This window comes from Oryzias melastigma, linkage group LG15 (genome assembly GCF_002922805.2).
Source record: "Oryzias melastigma strain HK-1 linkage group LG15, ASM292280v2, whole genome shotgun sequence".
Lineage (NCBI taxonomy): Eukaryota > Metazoa > Chordata > Actinopteri > Beloniformes > Adrianichthyidae > Oryzias > Oryzias melastigma.
Genome location: NC_050526.1, coordinates 6,638,061 through 6,643,814, shown reverse-complemented (window position 1 = coordinate 6,643,814; position 5,754 = coordinate 6,638,061). Strand labels below are relative to the sequence as shown.

Sequence of the window (5,754 nt, the reverse complement as noted above, 5' to 3'; positions counted from 1 at the left end):
TTTTTTTTTTTTCATTTCACCCGTCTTCTTTTATTGTGCTGATTCTTCAAAGCTGCGCTGTCACTTCCATCACACAACAAGCCCGTCCTGGGCTGGATGTGACAGGATAATGTTGTAATTCTTGTGGAATCACAATCTCCATCATGATAATGTGTTGATGGGATGTGGTAATAGTTGTTAAAAGGTCACCCAGTGTGCTGTAATTGGCTCTTTCATACTCCACTACGTTTACTACGACAGAAGGCATGACCTCGCTGGCAGAGACGGTAAATATGCCATCTTGAGAGTGTAATTATACAAGCCAAGCCTTCTTGGATCCCTTTCTCCCGCCTCCTTTGCCCTCTCATGTTACTCATTTCTTTACAGTCTCACTTTGGATGTCCAAATGTAGCAGTAAGTTGGCATGATGAATGAAGCAAAGCGGCAGCACAATACTGTACGTATGCCCACACTGGCACTTGGACAGTATTGTTAGGAATGGGCAATTGTAAAATAAAGACCTAATTTGAGGTGGCATCCATTTAAAAAAAAAAAAAGGATGTCATAAATTTCCTGAAAGGTTCTCCTCATCATTTAGGTCGGGAAAAATGAATAAAACTGAGTGAGTTTTGCAACAATAAAGCAGTCTATCTGATGTCTATATAAAAGAAATATTTAAATATATATTTAGGCGTGTACAAACAATTTAGTATCATTTGTATTGCACTGTGACAGCCCAGGGAATAAATAATAAATAACAATCCCACATAATTATTTTTCAAAGACAACTTGCTTCAGCTCTGCTTTTAATTAGTTCAAACACACAATTAGGAGGAAAATATGATTTATTGTTTTTTTCAACATTGGATGTTAAATTGAATCAATACTGTAATTATATCTGTGATATAAGGGACTTTGTGCAAAGCGTATAATTGGCCCACTTTCATAAACAGAAGGAACAGAGAAATAAAAAAAATTAAAAAATCAGGTAAATGAAAGACGTGTTTTGAAAATCTTAAGGTGGTATTTTTTTTAAAGGAGGCATTTCTAAATCAATGTTCAAAGTGGCACATAAATGTTGTTTTAGAACACCTTGATTATCATCACCTTCTTTTTCCTCTTTGTATTATTTTTTACTTATTTTTACTTTTTAATTATTGCTTATTGTATTACTTTGACTTACTTTACATACTATTGTATGTACAAGTAAAAATTGGCGAGTTCATTACCTTCCCATCCCAAGCATCTACCTGTCTTGATACAACACATGACATATAAAGCTTCGTTTCTTCACCTTTAACGTATTTTTTTTTACAGCAGATTAGTCCTAAAAGGGAAAAAAATAAATAAATCTAATAGAATTTAAAATAAAATAGGGCAAATTTTGTCTTTCTCTTAAGAAAACAATTTTTTCATAGAAAAAAAATTAAGAAATAGAAGATAGCAAAACCACAAAATTCTCAATTTTTGATTTTTACCTCCTTTTTATATAATTTAATTATTTTCTAACATATTTTTGGCTTAAAAAAAGCTTTTTTCTTTTACACTCCTTTCCATATTATTTGTTGATATTTTGCCGAGCAACAGAAACAACAAAATGAAATGTATCCAGCAGATGTAGTGTTGCAAATTCATAAGACTTGTAATATTCCTGTGCTGGTTGGAATAGGGATGCAGTTCCATAGCACCTCCCTGTGGCACTGACCATCTTATTTTACTGTCAAGCGCATACCTTTTACAATACGTTATCCTCCATATCTTAACTTATACCCCCTCTTCATGTACATTGTAAGAATTTTATAGCCACTTTAAGATTAACCTATTAAATTACAGAATCATAAAACATTAAAAAAGAGCGCTTCTTTTAGAAAAACTTATCATCCGGTCCGACCAAGAGGCTTCATTCAGTTTAGGCAGCAATTGAAAACTGCTGCCATCACTGTAACATCGTTATGGTAACTGCTCCAGCAAAGTCACCAAATCTTATTGTAAAATCTCCTACAATATCATAATAACACTTGGAAGCGGGGGCAGCGGAGTTTGACAATAATATATCTGTGGAAATCTCAACCCCCCCCCTCTCTCCACTCTCTCCAGATCCTCAGCGAGAGGCACATCAGAGGAGACATTTGCGCTTTATGAAGTGCATTCATTTGGCCATTTGCCATGTTTCCTCACTAGAGGACTGCTATGATGAATGAGAGAAGAGAAGAAGCAGATTTTCTCTCCCACCTCTCGACTCTCCCCGGTGATTACTAATACAGAGCCCTGCAACCTCCCACACTATATGAAAACTGTAGGCTTGCTCTCATATCCTGGGTAATCCTCAATTTCCCAGAATCATTAAACTGAGACTAGCATCTCTGATGGCTGAAGATACTTGACGTATTATGATTATAATCATATGAATACCTTGTTGTTACCTTGCAAGCAGCAAGGTTGCCTTAAAAAAAAAATCGATGCGGAAGACTGACAGGAAAACCTTTGCAACCAAAAATGAAAGCTCCTATTTGTGCGCATAAAATAAATCACTGGGAATTGTGTCCTCAGCTGTTATGGTGATGGACAAACCAAACATCCAGAAGGACGCTGATGTAGCAACTGAGAAGTTTAGAACCCAAAACTTTACATACTTCTGCTTTCAATTTCGCCGTAAAAATTTATTTTCATTGCTTTTCAATCTTCCAGATGTCACGGTTTGTTTTACAGGCTTGTCCGCGCAACCAGCTGGAGTCGGCGCTCGCGTCCGTGGCCATAAGTATCTGGAAGTGGAGACTCCCTGACTTTCAGAGCCACCGTATGTGGTATGAAAACGCTCAAACTTTGCAATGCATCATTGAGCGAACACATAAACTCATGTTCCTGTTTATTAATGCTACCCTGAGGTAAAATGGATAAAATTTATAAAGTCAAATTGCTGAACGCAGAGAACTAAAGTTGACTGCTACTGTGTTGGAGGGTGTTGATACTGTGCTGTAGGGGGGAGGACAAGAAAAATTTATGTGGGAGAAGAAAAAAAAAATGTATGTTCAGCGGATCGCCTCCAAACCAAATATATAATCTTCTGCTATACCCTCCTCTTTGTAGCCTCAATCAGTTTGTTCACAGTCTGCAATTCGCTGACATCTTCACCGTGCAGAGACTTAGGCGAACAGGCTCTACCTCTGAGCCGAAGGATATGCGGCAGAGGCTCCAGCCAACCTGGCACCTGTTCAAACGCTCAACACGGTTGACTAATGGAAAGGGTTGTTTTCTAAAGGTGACCAACACTAGTTTGAGCTTCATACTGGTCCACAACGATGGGGTGGAAGGCTTTCAACACTCGAGGCGCTTGTCTTCTGCAAGTTAATGACTAAAAATGTCCAGGAGCATTCCAAAAAAACTGGAAGTGAGCATGGAGAACAGTGTAGCCCCTGAGGGTTACATTAGCCGACTTCTCCATGAGTTTCTAGTGACAATTTTAGAGGGATGGGTCAGATGAAAGACAACAGAAGGAAAGCAGGATCAAAAGCCACATGCTTTCCGGTATCCTTGCTTTTCGAAGGAACATACATAGTGCATTGGATACATATCAAGGTCTTTGTACAGCGAGGGTCGGCCAACGTGCAGTGGCCTTATTATTCTTTACTTCAATAACAAGCCCACATCTTTCCCTCTCGCCATCAAAGGCCCCGATCTCCACAAGTGAAAACACGCATCATATATGAGTTATTCATCTTCCTGGAAATTTGAATAACTCCTTTGAACAGTGTCTTTGGTAAGCTGTGGCCAAATAGTCTGCCAGCACTGCAATGTACAACAGGAGTACCCAAACTATGGCCGGATCAGGCCCACCTCAGAAACCCTGATTGAGACCAGCATAGATCAGGACTTTTTATTCCACTCTTCTGCAGTCTGAACTATGAGTATAGACTATTTATTGGTTTAATTGATTCACTTTTTCTTTATTTCTTTATTATCATCATAATTTTTTTTCCGTACGTATTTTGGACGTCCATATCTCGACAGCTTTTTCAGCTATAAAAATATTCAGCTCATTTTATGCAAGTTTTTTTTTTCGACTTTTTTGGCAGTTACTAAGGATTTCTAGGCTATTTTGGGGTTTAGCTAATATTTTAGCCACGGGCTAGTGGTTTTGGCTAATTTTGGATTTTGTCTTTTCAGTTTTTAAGGCTATTTTAGAGTTGAGCTAACATTTTAGCCTTATGTTTGCTTTTTTAACTGAATTAGGCAGTTTGACAGTTTTTTAGGATAATTTGTCATTTAGTTTGAATTTCAGCTACATGCTAGCTGCTTCGGCTAATTTACATTTTTTTTCAGTTTTTTAGGCCAATTTGGAGTTTAGCTTGAATTTCAGCTACATGCTAGCTGCTTTGGCTAATTTACATTCTTTTCAGTTTTTTAGGATAATTTGTCATTTAGCTTGAATTTCAGCTACATGCTAGCTGCTTTGGCTGATTTACATATTTTTAGGCCAATTTGGAGTTTAGCTAATATTTTAGCCTTATGCTAGCTGTTTAGGCTAATTTAACCATTTTTCAGTTTTTAGGCTAATTTGGAATTTAGCTAATACTTTATCCTTATGATTTCTGTTTTGTCTAATTTAGAATTTTTGTTGTTGTTGTTGTTGTTTAGGCTAATTTGGCATTTGGCTAATACTTTAGCTAGCTATCAACTTCAGCATTTTCATCTTTTTGATTCAGCGTTTTTAGTTATCAATCTTCAGCTATTAGCACTAGCATCTTCAGCGGCCACATTCAGCTAGAAACATTCAAACTAGCATTATTGCAGGAAGTCCTATATATCTAGTTTTTTAAAATGTTGTATTATTAGTTTTTTATTATGTATGGATTTCTGGAAAACTGTAAATGTTTACAATTAGGTTGTGATTATGAAACTTTTTCAGTTAGCTTTCAGAAGGACCCCTCCTTCACATCAGAGAAGAAAAGTTATGTGGCCCTCACAAGAAGAAATTTGGGGACCTCTGATGTACAACATTCATCCGACGCAATTCAGTGTCAGACAGAACTCCCCCTCAAACATCCAGCGCAATAGATACGCCTTATTTTTCTCATTCGGCGAAACGACACCACATAACTTTTCATACCTTTCAATCAACTCCCATTCGCAACCCGGTAATGACATTCACTCCCTCGCCTTGAGTGACAATAACTAAGTTGTCCACATCCATTCCGTGCAGTTATCCGCCCGTAGCCTATAAAGCAGAAATAACGTGGTGGTTTACTCACAGTGAGGGGCTACTCTCAGACTGGACCAAGGCAGCCATTTGAAGTGACAGGGCCGCCCATCATGCACCTCTAACGGGGTCAGGAGGCCTTATGGGGACTTGATACAGAGCGAGGCCAAGGGGACCGGGCCTTTAGAGAGGATAGATGGAGCTCTGGCAAGAAAGAAGGACGGGCTGATTACATCATTTTTCAGACGCACCAAAAGAGTCTGTAAGGACCTCTGGGCAGTTGGATTGACAGTTGGCCTCTCTGCTAATACGCGTTGGAGTGATTTGTCAAAATGAAGAAATTGTTCTCACTGACCTATCTCGCTCAGCTGTGAGTGAGTCAGTTGGTGAGACTCGACAAGACGAGTGACATATAACTCACTCTGGCTGGAGTTGAATATATGAGAGCCAAAGTCACAACAAGCATCCTTCTTCATGAAAAACTCCGTCTCTGGAATAAAAGAAAAGAAAAATAAACTTTTCTGTCTGAGATACTGACATTCGGGGGGGTAAACCATGTACAGGAGTGGAGATAATCA

General features: G+C 38.4%; 1 protein-coding gene across 1 annotated transcript in view; it reads right to left on the bottom strand.

The window, feature by feature from the left end:
- The window catches only part of mgmt (O-6-methylguanine-DNA methyltransferase), a 43,306-nt gene extending 37,911 nt beyond the window's left edge, over positions 1–5,395 (bottom strand). The window contains exon 1 of the mRNA XM_036215643.1: positions 5,229–5,395. The gene's annotated coding sequence lies outside the window, so the exon portion shown is untranslated. The remainder of the gene's footprint in view (positions 1–5,228) is intronic.
- Between the last annotated feature and the right edge of the window lie 359 nt (positions 5,396–5,754).